Here is an 18,655-nt window from a genome sequence, read left to right on the forward strand (position 1 = left end):
AATGACATGCAATAGTATTTCATTTTGACAGTAAGCCACAGCAAGGCCACGATCAACTTTATTTTAGGATCTGCCATTTATATCACATTCTGATTTCATCTATGCATTGAATACTGAGCCTTCTGGTGTAACATATGTTACTTTGTGTATGTTTGGTTACTTCACAGGCTGTGTCAATTATCTCACCTTTTCATTAATGCAGTGCTGCTTTAATGATTCTTCATCAGTTTCTTCCTTTGCCTCCCTTCCTTACTGAAGCAGAAGACTGCTTTTATAAGTGTAGCTTATTTGTATGGAGTGAGTCAATATACAGTACTTCACTGATGATAATTATGATTGTGGTTCTTGACCTGAGCTGCAAGATTTGGAAATACAGTTTAGGAATTTTAATTGCAACTCGTTCTTCAGTGCTATCTGGACTACTGTGAACAATGATGTAGAAGCTTTTAATCCTCTGTTTCCTATAGATAGTCTTCAGTACAAATTTTAGAGCCTCTAGTAGAGACAAAGATGTTAATCAGCATGTTAAATGTACTAGTGAATTGAACATTGTATATTGCTTGTTCTTAAGTGCAACTCATATCTCATCGTAGGGATGAGAAGCTCAGTGTGTCACAGAAATTAAGAGACTGAAACAGAGTATGCTGGATAGCACATAAGGACGTATTAGCATGCAGAAGAAAGACCCCTTTGAAACCTGGTGCTTTTAATGGGCTGACAGTAAAGATCCTCTCAGGAGGCTGGAATGGGAATAGCTTTTGTCTGAGATGCTTTTGGACACATAGTTAAATTTGTGGTGTTATTTGAATAAGTAGGATTGACAGCCACTCCTCATAAACTTAGTTAAAATTCACGGTATGTTCCCATTTGCCCTTCTTCTGGAGGATTTACATCCCCTTGTTCCTGCTTTTCCCTGTGGCAGGGCTCTATACGCTTCATTGCAATCCACTCACCACCCAGCACAGTGGCTTATATACATGTATGTGTGTCTACTGCCCTGATCAAGGCAACTCCTTTTCCTCCCTGAAGCATAAATAATGTTAAATTCTTAAAGCCTCCATTTTTCCCCTCCTCAGAGAAACAATGAAGGTCAGAAGGAGCAATGAAGGGAGCAGCCTACAGGGAGGCCAAGCTGGGTGGCATGCTCTCCCCTTCAAGCCCCTTGCCTCTGGGGCTTTCTGAGCTAGTGCCCTGGCAGCAGGAGGAACTGAGGGCTGCTTTGCTCTCCTTGCTGCCAGGCATCTTGTGCATGACCACCAGCAGCAAAGGCATGGAGGAGCAACCTACTAAGCCCCTGCAGGAACTACTCCAAACAATGTGGCGTTATGTCCACGCTGTATGGGATAGATGCGATGTATCCTCTTTCCCTCCAGTTTGGCACAAATGCCATGAAGTGGTGGAACTATCAAAGCTGGGTTATTAGAGGGAGAGACACCTGTATATGCAGAGCTGAGCACAGAGGTTTGTAGGCGTGATTATTTTGCACATTCTTTACTTAATGTCTGCAAATAAGAAAATACAAGTTTGGAAAGCTTCTCTGAAATCTTTCAGTTACACTGGTACACATGCCTGGAACTTAGAGGGCATAAGGAAATGTTTGGTCAGTCTTCAACCAAGAGAGCTGCTGAGTGGTGGACTTTTCTGGTTTGGCTTTGTTAATGCACATCTCTGCTGGCCTGAGGTATCTGCATATTTATGTGTTTCAGAATCAGTATCTTAACTTGTATTATATTTTGCTATCAATTTCTTTTTATTCTGGAAATGTACTGCTTTTGTGATTTCACTTTGATGAACTGAACTTCAGCTGTCAGTTCTATATCATCCTAACTTTAACTCCTAACTCCCTCAGAATTCTCTTTTGTTGCTGTTGTTGCTTTCACCTAAGTTATTTGCTGCAGGCTTAACTCCGTGACTTGCCTTTATTACTCTGCATCATTAATGCATTGACAGTACTAGAACAGCATTATCATTCTTGTCATTTTTTACATTTGTGCAGGTTTGTGAGATTCTTTTTTCTTGACTTCAAACCTTTTGAAGGATAAGACAGTGTTTTGGATGTGATTTTTTTTTCCCCTCCGGAACTAAGCCATATTGCAGGCTACACCCTTATTTACCCACTGACTGTTGCACAACAGTAGTGTGTGGTCTTGTGACTATAAGGCTTCATTACTATAATTCTCTCCTAGCAAGACTCACTGTGAAGCTTTCTCCTCTGCAGTTTGTAGTGAATGCTGAAGCAGGTTTGCTTGTTGAATTAAGAAACTATTATTTTTGCCTACCCTGCATTCTCCAAATTGCAAGCTTGAAACATAGTGGAAGCGGGTTGTATGGTACTTGTATTGATTTAAAAAAAATTCAACTATATAGTGTCCGGTATGGACATGATTTTGTCCTTGAAATGCAATTATGTTTCATCTTTCTCCAAAAAGTGTCACTGAATCACAGAATCATTAAGGTTGGAAGGTTATCCAGTCCAACCATCAACCAGCCCATCGCCACCATGCCCACTAACCCATGTCCCTCAGTGCAACATTGACTTGTTTCCTGAACACCTCCAGGAACAGTGACTCCACCACTTCCCTGGGCGCCTGTTCCAGTGCCTCACCACTCCTTCTATCACTAGTTGCCTGGGAGAAGAGACAGACCCCCACCTCACTACAACCTCCGTTCAGGTAGTCATGGAGAGTGGTAAGGTCTCCCCTCAGCTTCTTCTTCTCCAGACTGAACAATCCCAGTTCCTTTATCGGCTCCTCATAAGACTTGTGTTATTGTGAGGTTCAATGTCTCTAATACCGCTGTCTGAATTTTTCTATAGATTGCTAATGTGGGTGAGCCTGTATTGAGATTAAAACACAGAAATAGGTAATATGTGTGTCAAGTTCTGCTGTAATCTAAACTAGGTAAGGTCAATCCTGAACCCGCCCTAGTGTGGAAAATTCTGAGTAATGTGGTGGATATCTATTCCCAAGAATTGGGAAAAGAGTGCTAAATAGCTCTGCCAAGGTCAGCGCTGACAAAGCTGCTTTTCGGAGAAAACATAGATGGGCTTTTCTGCTGCATCTCTATATGTTTGGTTGATCTGATTTCTGATTTCCTTGGCAGGACCAACCTGCTATGTAGATTTGATCGACTCTTTTAAAGAATGTATCTATGAAGAGAGGAGATATTGTTTGCCACATGTTTAACTTTTTTAGACTTTGATATATTTCAGACCTGGTAGATCTGGTGCAAATGAAGGAAGAAATAGAAACAGTAAGGACGGGATATTTTCAGGCAGCTGCTTTCCATGTCTGGGGCACTCTTGCCTGTCCCCATCCACAGCATATGCGCACAAGAAAGGCAGTGCCTGTGCATGTACAGTATGGGAAATCCATACATCCTGGTTTACTACACACATACACAAGGACACAAGGGTACATACAAAGTAGTCTAAAGGGGTCTGGAGTGCATCAGGTTTACATCGCACATACAGCTTTGTGTCAACAGAGGATATATGCAGAGTGGGCCTGGCATGCCAGGAGGTGTGTTAGGCTTGCTAAGGGTGTGGAGAGTCCTGTTGTGGCACCTTTATCATGCCATATGGCCCTCCCTGATATTGAAACAAGATGATGCAGTTCATCAGCCTCTTCCAGATCATGTTCAAACTCTAATTCCCCTCCTAATCATAGCATTATCTCCCTCCTGATCCCGCAGATCTCTGCAGTCAGATGGTCTAATCCAGCACCACTTCTCATGTTAACCTGGAGGTGCTTTCTAAGCTGCAGCTTGACAACATCTGCTGGCCTTGAGCCCCCTCCCTAAACTCATTTCTAGTGCTGTCTTTTATTCTAGGTCAGCAGCCTCTTCACATTCCATATATGAATAAAGCTCCATGAACTTCCTTAATCCATTTGATAACAAGTTTTGTTCTATGCTGGTATTTGCTGGGTTGAGCTGCCATCCTAATTCTAGCCCTGACATTTCTTCCAGCTTTGATGAATTATTGCACTGTATTATTTACTGTAGATGAATTGCTGCTGACCATACTAGCCCCTAGCTTAATTCTTCGTCACAGAAGACGCGCAGTCAGTAACACCTTCAAGTTGAGACACTGACCTCTCTTCTATGACCTTTCTCTGTACATCTCTTACAAGACATGGAAGGAGGCAGTGATCTTCATGAACCAATAGCCTACTCCTACTTATGTTTTCTTTCCAAAAGTAACTCAGCTTTAGCAGGAAACTGACCTGTGGCTGAGCCACACCTTGTGCCAGAGACAAACATAGGTGGGTGGCCCCAAGGTGCAGTGTGGCCTCTGGACCTAGGCCTCACTGAAGAAATCATTCTGAGGTAGTTCAACAACAATGTTAGTTAATTCTGACCAAAAATTAACTCTCATGCAACTGCTGCTTCAGAGAGATAAATTAGTGACCCAGATCCCACTGTAAACAAAACTCGTACGTAAGAAATCTCCATGCTAACCTTTTAATTTGCATGAACATTATTTTTAGAGCAGCATGTTGCAGTGTTGTTTTATCTTGCTATAAAAAATGTAAACAAAATTACAGTTTGCAGTATTTTTATTGATAGAAATTCATGTGTGTGCTTTGCTCATAAGCAAAGAGGAAGAATAAGTTACGTTTCCATGGAAAAAAATCCCATAATGTAGCTATCTTACTTGTCCTGTAGTCATTGGCATTGGTCTCTAAAATAAATTTGCCAATTTAGTTGGTTCATATTTTGGTAGTTCAAGTGTGAACTGTATCCTCTCAGCTGGAAGGAATTGAAATTTACCATGATGATACTGATCTGTTTGTGTTTTGTTTTCAGTACTCTGGTGGTACAGTTCAACTATCTATGGCATGTGTTGAGTATTAGAGTAAAAGAAGAGTATGTTCTGTTTCCATGCAATTACAGGTGGGATGAAGAGATCTGCATGTTTTGGAGGCACCCTACTGAGTTTGAAACTATATATTATTATCACATATGTGGTATGACCACATATAAGTGTAATGTCCGAGAGGAACCAGAAACTGCAGTTAAAAGCAAATCTGGGTATTTGTTTATGACAGTTAAAGGGTTCTTGTTACTGGAATTCAGAGGCCCATAATTGTACCTAGTTCGTGAGGTTAGAATAGGTAAGATGCAGCTTTCTGCAAGTGTAATTCTGTTTAGAACTGGATTGGCTTTAGCAATTTTATATGAGCCTGCTGAACAGTATTTATGTGTCATTTTGAAACAAGCAGCTTGCAGCATAGCCTATAACTCTCTGAAACTGAATATTTTGGAACCTTACTGAGATGATAAGCAGTGCCCCAATTGTCTGCTCATAACAAGTGATCAGCTTTCTTCCCTTGAGTCCTGTTCTTAGCATAAGGAAATGTCACATGCCAGTCTTTGTTTTGGTGGATCTTGTTTTAGAACAAAGATTATCTGCATCTCTTGTGTGTTGAGGGGGGGAAATACTGAAATCAGTGAATTGGAAGTCCTTCCATGCTGACTGAAAATTAATCATCTATCTCTGAATTTTCAGTTCTACATAGAGCCCTAGTGCCTGAGACACTTTTTCTAATATTGAGGAACCTCCTGAACCAATTGTTGAGTTCTTGGAAGTGCCACTATCTAGTTTTCGTATCTCTTAAGTTTTGAGGGAGGCAGACTCTCCTTTGGGTATTTCTATTTGCACTTTAACTTTTTGTAATCTAGAAATAAACCCAGACCTCCCAAAATGATTTTGTAAACACCAGCCTCATGTCATACTGGTGTGACATGGAACCCCTTGGGGAGTTTGAGCCACCAAGGATGGATCTCCATGGTTGATGCTGATTGAAACAGGTAGGTGGCTTGTTTTGACACGCTTCTTGGCCAGAATCTTCACTGAAATCTTCATTGCAGAGCTTCTGGTCCTTGAACATCTTGGCCACTTCTCTCTGTGCCATGTTTACAGAAATTAGACCTCTGTATTCAGCAGTGTAAAGTCCCATGGAGTGCTGCTCAACCAACCATGCTCAGGCAGCTTAAAAGCATTCCCTTTTGGGCTCCCACCCTCCCAAAGCGTGCTGACCTAGGGTACACCTTCTTGTGTCAGCTACTCCAGGTCTTCAGACAAATGCACAGGTGCTGTGAAGGTCCAGAAGAGCAATTGCTCAGATTTAGTTAACAAAGGAATATATAGATCTTAACAAAATAACATATATCTACAGGCATTTTCTTATTTCTTCACCATTCTTTGAACTGACTCTGAGTTGTCTTCAAAATGCTATTTTTCTCTTGCCCAAGTCTTGCATGTCATGGCTATTCATTCAAACTGTAGCATGTTTCTTCTGTCTGCTCTGTTACCTTGGCTGGGATCCACATCACCTGTGTTAGTCAAGCATCACAAAAAGGTTTTTGTTTGTTTTGTTCTTTAACTCCGTCAGTTTCTTCCTCTATTTTGCTGCATAGCCCCTTGAAGATTTGTGCAGGCACAACCAAAGGATTGTCCAGGTAAACTATGCTGTGGGCTGAGTCATGGAAGAAGTCTGTTTGGAGCTTCCGTGCTCTGCAGACCCAGGGAGCAGAGCTGAAGACAGAACGTGCAGAAAAAAGCAGAAGTATCCCCACATATTTCAATCTTAATAATGTATAGGCTATAGCAATGTGTTGTTGGTTTTAAAATAAAATCATAGAACAGTAATACCATGGTTTTGATACAGAGGGCTTCATAAACGTCTGCAGAGGAAGCAGATGTATGACAGCTGAGAACTCTGCAAGTAAAAGATAAGTATTATAAGTAATAATTTTGTACTGATCACAACTTCTAGTTTCGTTTAGAACTACATTATACCAAACATGAATGCAAGGAAGCTGTCTTGCAGGATTTTGGTCTTTCCACTGAAAAAAGCTAAAGGTGGTATTATTTTCTGTCTTTAAATTATTATTACATAGAACACTTAAAACATCCCTTCCATCAGCATAGGCTTAGGTGGATTGAGGTGTCCAGGTTGGGACATAAAAGCAAAATCACCTTTTCTGTGGTGATTTTTGTTTTCCCACTATGGCTCGCAGTAATGCATCTACACTGGTTAAAAAAACCCTGTACCCATAATTCATGTAATTATACTGGTATAACCTGTCTAAGGTCTAAAATAGTCTGAGGAATCCAAGGAGTTGTCCAACAAAAACAGGAAACACAGATTGGGCGTTCAGATAATGTTTATATATTGGTAGGTTAGAATAGGTCTGAAATTTGTGTGTGGCCTTTTTGCATCTAAAAGAAGCAGAGCTGGGCATGGACTTTCTTTCTCCTCTGTTTTACGTTGCAATTACTGTAAATAATTTATATGTGGGTGCAAATAAAGTTCCAATTTTTAGTGGAGGTGGAAGGATTCTTTAGTGGTAATGGTATTTGGTAGTAATGGTGTCCTTAGTGCACAAAAGGCAGAATTTGCCATGAAAAACCTCTGGATTTCTCTTTAAAAATACAAATATCTAAAATGTGCCAAGCAGTCTGTCAGAGATAACACATCAGAATATAAGCTTTAATCTGAATTATCAAAGAATCTGTGTTATCCAGTGCTACCTAAAATAGACTCCAGAGGCTAAAATAGATCAATGAGTGTTTACTTTTATGAGGTACGCTTTGTTTGATCAAATTATTTTGAAATTCTAACTAATGGCTTGAAATCAGGGTAATGGTTAGTCAGTTAGCATAGTGCCACTGTAGTGATCCATACAAAATAGAAAAAAAAAAAAAATAGAGCTGCCATTAATTACCAGTGTGGCCTGAATCTCCTCTGCCCTATGGAGTAGCTCTGGCAATTGGCCAGGCAGTGCAGGCTGGCGATGCAAGCTGTGCAGAGTGGCCCTGATCTGCCTTTCATCAGCTTGCATATGCCTCCCTTCTCCAGGTGTTGAAACCGATAGGAGCACAGAAGGCCACAATGGATTTCTCAGATTCGCTGTCAGCCTAGTAAAGGCAGTAGATCTGCTTGGAAAGATTGGCTAGGACAGCAGCTTGTCTTACTTCAGGATTTGGCAAAGGTTCATCGTTGTTAGAATCTTGTTTCTACCCATGTAGACTTTGCAATCTTGGACTTTCACAGTGTTATAGCTAGCTTTTAGCTTTTTACTGACTCCTTCCACTGCTTTAAAAAATGTACAAACATGCTGGATGTTTTTATACAGATTCACATGGCATCTTCTATTGTGTCTGTAGGACACAAGTAGTCTTCGAATTCCATGTAATGCTCCAGGGAATGTTCCAGGTACCTTGTAAGTACTGCTTGTACCATTTACATTGTATATATGATATATGTTTTAGCAGAGTAACATGTTAACGATGACATACGAAATTGCTGTGCACAACTCTCTCACACCATATTACACGCTGAAAATTCCCAGTGGCTGCACTTGCAGACCATATTCAAAACAGCAGATTAACTTGTTTCTGCAGTTTGAAGTTGTCCATATAGAGCTCGTGATTGAAATGAGCAGGATGAGCGTTCTTGTAGCCATAATGCTCTAAAGTCATGAGAGAAGCGGGATTTATGGGGGGAGGAACTAATTAGGCCGACTGATTTATCTGGATGAAAACATCTCAGCCCTTCCAGACTGAAACAAAAGTGCCAGTGGCAGAGTCTCCAAGTATTGTCTGCTATAAATTTTCAAGTCAGTCTTCTGTGAGGGTGAGGTATTTCAGCCTCACCCCATGCCGGAGAGATGTCAAGAAGAAAGGTGCTGGTTGAAGCTTTGCCTTTTCATGTTCTTGTCAGGACACAAATGTCTGGGTTTGAGGATGCTCAGAAGTTTTTCTTGTTAGCAGTTGTCAAACCTGTGGATGTCTCAGTTGTCAATATTGCTAATTTGGAGTCACATGGAGGATAATTTAATTGCATTGCCAAAAAAAAATGGAAGCAGCATAGTTGCTACAAAATTACTTAATTCTTATGGAGGCATACTGTACATGGGAGCAATATGGGAAAAGTGAAGAACTGAGCAGGGGCCCTTTAATTAAGCCACTGTGATCTCCTTGCTTCTGAATTATTCAAGAGGGAGCCTTGTGCTTGAGGCAGAGTTCCTTTTGGTGCATTTATTTCAGTGCTGGTAACAGTATTAAAAGAAATGAAACATTTGGAGGAAAGTTGTTTGAATTGACTTAAAAGTACCACTAATTTTCCAAAATAATAATCTCTCTGTTTGAGCTAGATGATTGTTTTAATATGCTCTTGATTGCTGTGTTACCATGATTCTATTTTCTGTTCCCTTTTGCTTAGTGTACTGTTGAATCTAGTATTTTAGGAAAAAGTATTTGAGATAAGGCCATTTGATACAAAGAAATAAATTATGTATTAGATAGTAGTCCCTTTAAGATCTGAATCTAGACGTCAGAATATCATATTTATCTCAAGGATTGGTCTTGGAGACAGGGAATGTTTTTCACTTCTTAATTAGAGGAACTTTACAGTAGGTTTTTGTATAAAAGATGTAGTTGCAACATCCTTAAATAGTATTGTAAGTGGAATAGTCTTATGGGGTGGCTTTCAAAAGACTGTTATCTACAGGATGCATGGCCCAAAGTGTATTTTAAATGATTGATTGATAAATATCTTTAATGAATTACCACAATGAGAAAAGCAATATTTTCTGCATGATGGTTTTAGTGAATTTCTTAAATAGATTTTCACTTTGTTTGCTAAATTGCCTGTGCTATGCAGTCTCGAAGATTGTGCATCTCTGCAGATGAATTTTGAATGCTTAGTTGTGCAAAACTATTTGAACATTTTTATCTGGTAGCCTTGCTAATAACTTATATTAACTTATGCAACTAGTGAAAATGGTCCCAAGAGATAAACTCCTTGACTCTACCAAGTTTGAGAGAGCATTTATTGAAGAGAAGATATAGACTAGCCTGGAAGCTAGATGAAGGCAGCAGGCATGGGAATTCAGGGGTTTTGTGTGGGGAGGTATAGTGAACTGGCAGAGCTGAGTAGCATCCATCACTACTTGTTGTCTGGTACACTCAAAACAATCACATAGGGATTTCGCTGATTGGCGTGGGCAGAGGGTACAGTGCTTATGCTGAGAGAAGCCAGAGGCATATAGAAGCAATGCTTCACACTCAGCTCTGAGTTTGCCTTGTTTATAGCCTGTAAAGGGGACACTTGGAAGCCTGGTTGGATGGAAAACAGAGTTGCTTTTTATGTCTTTTTCCTGAGGAGAGAACAAAACCCTTTGTTTTATTTATATATTTGCTTCTGGGAGAAAGAGGATGGAAGCTTGATTTTAAATGCTAAATAAACTAGGATTTTGTTTTATTGTTTCTGAATTCCTGATGGCAAGGAAGAGCAAAATACTTGGAGTGATTTAAGCCAAAACAGAGAACTATGTTTTTTGCCTGCCTTTTCCTTAGGGCAAAACAAGCTTGGAGCCCAGACAAGAAGGTCATAATGAGCAATTGTATTTGCTTTTCCTTTTTGGCATGCCTAAGTTTCTGGAGATGAACAGTAAGACTGACACTTGCTTTAGATGAGGTTGCTGTAGATGAGGTGAGAACTCCTTGCTAAAGAAATAGTCTCTTTTTGAACTGTTCCCTTCTAATCAATTTACAGTTGATTGGTGTACTTTATTGTACTGTGTGTAACAAGTTCCCATATATGTGTTTTATACATTTCACACACACGGGTACGTGTCAAGTATCACTGTCCTGAATCCACTAAAATGGAAAGATAATCGAAAACATGGCAGCACTGGGGCAGAGAAGGTATAGTGTTTGTTTTTTTAAAAAAGTTTTCACTTCTGTGGTAGCATGTAATATTAAAAAGCATATGAAAAACCTCTGAAGTTCAGGGGAGTATTAGTCAGCATGATTTATTAAGTCTTTTCATGTCTGGACAGAGGAATCGTGTCACAGTAGAAATATTTTTAATGGCTCAGAGGTATAAAGTAGAAAACATGTTTTCCAGGCAGCACACATAAATAGTCAGTAGTTTAATTTTTCTCTTCTGTTTGCATTAAATTTTTTATACAGTTATGTAGAAAGTAAAGAGATTTCTGTACTTTGCCCTGTTCAAGAAAATGGAGATGGTTTGTGTAAATCCCTTTAATGTAGTTTTAAAGCTGCTCTGCACATGACAAGTGTTCAAATGAATTAGGTTGATGGACAGGTTTCATTAATTAAAGTGATGTCATTTGGTGTCTTAAAGAGTTGTCTTGGTTTTTCATTCTGGGCAATGTAATTGAAGGTCAACACGTAGTCTTCTTTACTTTGAAATTAACCTCTGTACTCTTTTTAAACATGTGATGTTAGTCTTCTTCACATTTGAATGTGTTGGTGAGCAAAGGAGTGAGTGCTTATTGCAATTTGTTGTCTTGGTAACGGTGTTTCATGCATTGAGAGCCACAGTACTTGAATTTTCCAGTGAAGAATCTGTCTTCCATTTGCCAAAAGCACCAAGCTGCATGGCATCAACTTCAGGAGAAACACTGAAATCTTCATGCTAGAGCTTCTGGCTCTTGAATGTTGGCTTCCACTCTGGCTATTTTGGAGTGGGGAGGCTCTGCCTACTGCTTACGCACTCTGTCGGTTATGGGGAACCTTCAAAAAAGTTCCAAAGAATCGCAAGAATATATTTTTTTCCCTTCCCTGGGGCTGCTTTTTGTCACAAGCAGCTGGAGGAGGAGGAGGGATGATGGGAGCTGCCCCCCTCCTTCAGCTGCTCTCCTCCTGGCAGATATGGGACTCCTCTGCCTGCTCGGTCCAGTAGAGCAATCAGTTAAAGCAGGATGGTGTCTGTCACCTCTAGGACATTTTCCATTGTAAAAAAAGAAGCTGGAGAGTTCTGTAATCTCCCAGATACTAATCCTGCCTGGGTGCAGGAGAGCAAACTGCTGAGGTGAGGTAACTGGTAAGGTAACTAGGCCATCCATCCCCCACTAATCTCTATTGTCTTATGCGCCTACCACAGTAACGTGATTAGTAATTTTCTTTACCACTTGGGCACGTAAAGATAACCACTCTGTGAGGTTAATTTGGCAACAGTTGAGGCCTTTTAATAAAGATTCTGTGAACAAGATGGTTTCTTGGCAGCTCTCTGTTGGTGTCATGTGGAGTTTGAGGGAACTGGGACAATCCCTTTTCTTCCCCTGCCCCCTATTTGCACTTTCCACATCTTCCTTCTTGTGGGACCCCAATGTATATTTAATGATAGTGGCAAAAAGTCCTGTGAAGACACTTCATTTGGGGCTTTTTGACATGACGGCCATATTTTCAACTATCTTCGCTGGCAGAACAGGCTGTAAGCTTTAACACTCATCAGTTTTACACTAGGCTCTTGTAGATGTGATGGTCCGTCCTAAATTCAGCTTACAGCTGTCAACGAACTCCAGTTTAGACAGTTTGCCACCATCTTAGATGTGTTCTCACAATCAAGCCCTTCAATACAAAGCTGATGTTAAACTGGCTTTTGTCTTGCCTAAGGTCGCAGTGTTTGAAATAGATTTATACATTTGCAACTATGGTTACCTGTATTTTGCTCCTATTCTTAAAATAGCTCCCTCAAGTTTTGTCCTTAAAAAATGTCTCTGTCATGAACAATGTCTGTACAGAAAACAGTTACCGACGAGAAACAATTGGTCTTTGACTGCATGCAGGAGAGTGCTCTTCTGTGATCACCACTTTGATAACCTTACTTTCCATGGATTGAGGTCATTACAGTATTAATTAGCTTCCAGAGATTCAATTCCTTTTTATATTTGTGCTTTGAGAGGAGTTGGTAAAAGTATCGTTAACAGGCATCTATTTCAATGGACATGTAGTAGATGCCGCTGCAAGTGCCAGTGGTTTTAAAGCTAACTTTGAAGTTGAAAAACTGAGAGTTCCTGCCTCACTTGGAGAGATATGTCTTTCATGATATGTAACTGAGAACAGGTAAATAATTGTCTATGGCACAGGTCCTTAGAATACTCGACACAAAAAGGTGTAATTATTTTGAGAGCTATGTTTGAAAACAAAGTACTCCTGCACTGTTGGACTGCAGAACTAGGAAAATAATTAGCCTCCCTCCATTTTCTTTTTTTCTCCTCAGATAGTATGATTTTGATGAAGAGGTAGCTCATAGCTGGGTTGTAGTGTGATTTTTTTTCCGCTTAACTATATTCTGCCAAGAATGTATCCATTTAACCAGAGAACTTGTTTCTATTAGACTCCTTCATGGATAAGGGTGATAAGACTTGCCTGATCTGGTTGAAATAATCTAAAGTGAAAATTATTTTATCTGATTTAAAAACAAGGTAATAAGAGCTGGAAATACTCATCAAATACTTTAAGCACAATACTTTTTTATCCCTTTCTTTGAGTATACAAAGGAATTTCACTTCACAAAGAATGCTCAGTATTTTCAAGTGCAAATAGCTCTTTTTAAAAAATGTAACAAGCTTTGTTCGATTTTTCAGTCAGACGTTGGCCAAGGCTTTGCTGTCTTCTTCAGGTGGCATATTTTGAAATAAGCATGTTCACTGTTAGAAAAGAAATAGACAAAATTAGGGAAGAAGAAGACATGCTTCTGAATTCAGGTTGTTAGCAGGGGAGGATATCTCTTGCTTTGGATCTTTGGGTTCTCAGCTTGTGTTATGTATTGTTCATCCTTATTAGAAAGAAGGACTAATTTGTATTCCACCCTCACAATGATTTATGATACTAAAATAAAATTAATGTATTTTAAGACTGGAGCAAGAGGTCAGTCAGCCTTTAGACTGTCCTAGAATCTCCACGATCTCCTAATTAGAAATAATGAAAATTATGTTCCATATGTGTTCTTTTGAGTTCAGAACCTAAGAAAAACACCAATCACTACAAGATGTGTAATTATTCACTACACTTTTCCATTCTAAATTTTCATAAGAAAACTGAAATCTTTTGTAGCAAATGGAAGTACAAATGGACTAACAAAACTGGAATATCATGGAAAAATGTTGTAGTATTCTGTATGATTTGAACAACTGTGGCTTTGAGCCAAAGTTTTTTATTTTCTTAAACAGAAGAAAAATCCTAACCAGTTCAGTGGGTTTTGTATTGGCCTCAGTTCTTCACCAGCAAAAGAGAAATGATAATTCAGTGTCACAAAGATGAGAGGATACATGCAGTGTAGACTTGGTGCTGGTTTGGGTACATGATGTGGTCATGCATGTGTGACAGAATGGTGGTTCTACTTCTGTTGCTGCCATTGGCAAGAAATTTGTGGAGACTATGAGGAAAAGCTGTAAAGTTGCCCTTCCTTCAAGTCTCTGAGCAGTCAGAGCAATACAAACACCATCTGCAGCCCCTACAGGTGGTTAATCCCACCTATGTATAGGGCTTATGTCAAGCCCGTTGATGCTAGATAATTCAATTTCTAGTAATTACCATACTAGAGGTAATTTCCAGGAATAGAGTGTGCATAGAGGACTAGGACAAAAAAGCTCTCCACCTCTTGAAACAGAGTGAGTTGAGGAGAAAATAACACCTTTCACATTCTGTCTTATTAGATATCTTCTGCTTGAATAAGCAACGATATATATTTGGTTCAGAAATACAATATTTTCTTTGTAATGAAGGTACAATAAATTATGGGTTAAGCAATTTCCTTCAAACTTACCTTGAAGTGGTATATGTTTTAAATATTAACATATATGTAACTGATATGCTTTATAAGATAATTGCAATGTCGATTCAGTAGCTAAAAATGTAAGCATACTTTCTGAGAAGAAGAGGAGGAAGAATTTTTCTTTAGGTTTTCTGGTACCATCAGAGTTTCAAGACTTGATTTCCCTGACAAAGGCATTACAAATAAGGAGCAGGGCATACATAAAGGAATGGATTTCCATATGCTGAGATGTAATGAAAGCAGAATGAGACTGTTTAGAAGTTGCTGGATTTATTCATTGGAGGTGAAGTTTAAAAGCTTGTTATGTTTAGTGATGCAGTTTGTTTGGCTAAGCAGCTGGAAATCTGTTTTTTTGGATAGGAATGAAAAGTCATGCTTCAGGACAAAACATGAAAGCAAATTATTATGCCTGGTGAGGGAAGTTTCAGTACTTTACATAAAAATAAACAAGCTTCCCACATACATACATTTTAAAGCTCTATACATGAACTGTAAATTGCTGCCAAGGAAAGTGCATGTTTTTATTTTAGTTGATATATTTTAATTGGATTTTAAGTGGCTTGTGAATAAAACTGCTTTACATTAATACATTGTCTTTCACTTAGAGAGTATCCGAACAACTGAACTGCTTAATAAGGAGATTAATGAGTATTGTGAGAGAACTGGTATAGAAACAACTTTTCTTCCACATTACTCTCCTTTCTTTTCTATGTATATCAGATTTTGTTTCTGCACCGAGAGCTATTCCCAGTTGTTTTGTTGCCTTTTGATGATTTTTTCTTTTTCTTTTTGTTCTTTACTTCCTACTGTTTTTTTTTTTTTCCAGAGATGCCCTATTTTGTTCAGGCAGTTCCTGAAAACGCTGGCAGCTTTATATGCTTGTGTGGAGGCATGAGGAGAGGGGAATAGAAGAGAAGGATGTCTGCCCTGCTGCACGTGCTAAGCAGCTGGGTATAAAACCAAGTCTCTTCTCTGCTGAGTAGGAGCAGTTCCAGTAAGAAGGCACCCACCTGCCCTAAGGAGGGCCTGGGAAGCACATCTGACAGCCAAACAAGTCACAGGGCAGGGGTGCAACCTTCTGCTATCAGTTGTTTGGGTCTGAGTTATTTAATAATGTAAAGGGTGGTTCCACAACTTAATGGGCTGCTAGCTAAACAGCTGCACAGGTAACTCTGTTAATATGAAGACACTCCCCTTCTCCTTTAATTATCCAATTTTATCATGTTTCCCCATCTACGCTTCTACTCCACTTCTGAAGGTAGCTTTCTACCCAGATGCCTCCATCCCATCCCTGGGGATGGTGCAGGGCTGGTGCTCTGCACGACAGGCAGAGTGTGAGTGGTACAGATGAGAGCTGCTGAATGTGCACAGAGCTGCTGCCTTGTTGTGAAGCAGACAGCTGTAGAAAATGGCAGCTGCTGACAGGCTAACTAGTGGCTTTGCTGTATGTTGCAGGGGTTGACATTTCATGTAGAAGAATGGGAAAAATATCATTTGTAGGATTTTGCCCTTGCTCATCAATAATGCCATTGGTGTGCCACTGAATAGTCAAAGAACAAGAGCTAGCAAATTCAGATTACTGCATATTTATATTAATTCCTTCATTATTCTGCTAAAAAACAACAGAGCACGGTTTCTCTGAAACTAAGAGAGAATGCAGCATTGGTTTTCACTTAATTGCCTCCTTTGAAACTATCTCCTTTGGGAAACAGGATGTTGTTAGTCCAGAGGCACTGCAGGAAAACAGGCTAACAATATGCGTAACAAATATTCTAGCACAGCTGTATGCTGGGGGTATATTTGAGCTGTAATAATAACTGAGTAGCTTTCAAGAAGAAATGAAAACGTAAATGAATGTAGCTTTATCAACAAGTCTGCACTAGCATATAAAATTAGTCCAACCGTAAAAATTAATGTTTTCAAATTGTCCAGTGGAAATATAACCTCACAAAAACATAGACTGACCTTCATTTGGAGTCCTTATTCTAATAGTCAAAATGTCAGCTCACTTAGAAAGGTAATAAAGAGGATCACTGATCATGAAAAATATGAGATTAGGCTGACAAATTGAAATGTAGTCTCTAATCTATACAACAGTGTGATTACCTTTTTTTTTAGCACATGTGAAAGTTCTAATTCCTATCTGAAGTGTTAGCAATTGTATTAAATATTTGTTAGACCTTTTTTTTCCCTTAAAGACAGTATCATTTAAATGTAACAGGATGAACATCACCTTCACCTTTAATTTGTTTTTGTTTAGAAAAGATTCTAGTTTATAAACAAGGCGGTTCAGTGAGGTACTGATCTTGCAGTTTTTGTCTTACTGAAATTTTATCAAAGCTATCAGTGCTGCTTAAATTCAGTCTAATATCACGGAAAAGTAGTTAAGACTATTTTCAAATAGTTGCAAAATTTAAGAAAGTGAATCATAGCACTAAGCACCTCAAGCCAGTGGGCACCTGCAAGAAATGGTGTCAGGACAGATATTCTGTTTAGAGGAAAATATTGGAGAAGAGTGCTTTATTGTGCATCAGTTTCATACCAAGCGTTGTTGAATTGCTCAAATTTTGCTTTTTATTTCCAAAAATAAATGCAGTGTACAAAACAGTTCTGCAGCCCTTCCCACGCACTGTGTACGCCCTCATGAACCTTTCATGTGTACATTAAGCCATTTTGTGGGGAGAATCATTTAGAACATGGGTGCCCAACCTTTTGGCCAGCCCAGGCCATATTAAGTGAAGAGGAATTGTCTTGGGCCGCATATGAGATATATAATACACTTAATGTATATTAGTAACAAAACTTGTTTTTTGATTTTTTATTAATTGAAACATAATAGAGAGCAACAAAAACATTAAACTAGTGGAAATCATTGAATTTGTTTTTGTGAAACTAAGGCATCAGTCTGGTTCGATGGAAGTGGGTGCAATTCTCACTGAGTTCTCAAGATGCTCAATGGAGACTTCTGGTCTAATTTTACTCTTCCTGTGCTTCATCCTTGAAAACAATTGTTCACAAATGTATGTACTGCAAAAAAGCAATGACGTGAATAAGGTGTGAGTGAAGCAAAAGATATTTTTCTCTGTTAAGATTGGTCTCACAAAAGTCTGGTAAAGAGCCATGATCAATTTTTTCTATGTGTTGAATGTCTGATTGCAACTGTATACCTCCCATTTGAAAATTTGCAGGTAATTTATTTATGCTGACTGAAAATGAAGTCCAAAAAATGGATGATTTTTTCGGCAGTCTTGAAACCTATTCTTGTATTCCTTTATCAAAACTGAAAGCAAGGCTGCAAATGTTTCACTGTTCACAGGACTGTGTTTAGACAATGTATCTAAATGCATAAAATTATTTGCCATAATTTGAGTTTGCCATAATTTTTGTTTTGAACACTGTTATGGTTTTAAATGTAGCACAGGTAAGTTGATTTTCACCTGGAAGACACGTGTTTAACTCATTTAAATGAACAGTCAAATCCACAAAAAAATGCTAAGCCCGTGAGCCATTTTTCATCTTCCAGTTCTGGCATTACTAGCGGGCAAGAGCTGCACATGGCCCACAGGCCATGGGTTGGACATGCCTGATTTAGAAGATTGACTTCTGATCTTGTGTGAGTAGAGTTGTTAGGAACTACATGGTTCTTCTCTTGTCCACCTCAAGGCAATGGGAAGTGTGATGAAAATAATGATTCTCTGCATGAGGGGAAAGCCTTACTAGATTGCTAATATTAACACTTAAATAATGAGGGAGATCTCCTTGACACCAGCAAACAGGAGCAATTTGCCTCAATTTTCACAAATTTCCTCTTCTTTGAGGCGTGTGAAATTAATTAGGAACTCTCATGTCAAACAATTGGACATTCCACTGCACTTGCAAATGATCATTTTAAGTATCTATTTAAAATTTATAAAAGCTTCTGAGGGTAGCTTTCCAGGAATAGTCACTTTCTTGAATGCTTTCTGTACTTCCTGTGATTTTGTTCATTGATTTTGTGGATTAACAGCTACTCTGCTCCCATCCCTGTTGTGTTAGCACAGTCTTACCTCGTTAGT

The 18,655-nt window shown here is 39.1% G+C and overlaps 1 protein-coding gene across 3 annotated transcripts in view; it reads left to right on the forward strand.

Annotated features, from left to right (window-relative positions):
* The window catches only part of SPIRE1 (spire type actin nucleation factor 1), a 125,564-nt gene that overhangs the window by 52,659 nt on the left and 54,250 nt on the right, over positions 1–18,655 (forward strand). The gene's annotated exons all lie outside the window — the stretch shown is intronic.

This window comes from Numida meleagris, chromosome 2, assembly GCF_002078875.1.
Source record: "Numida meleagris isolate 19003 breed g44 Domestic line chromosome 2, NumMel1.0, whole genome shotgun sequence".
Taxonomy (NCBI): domain Eukaryota; kingdom Metazoa; phylum Chordata; class Aves; order Galliformes; family Numididae; genus Numida; species Numida meleagris.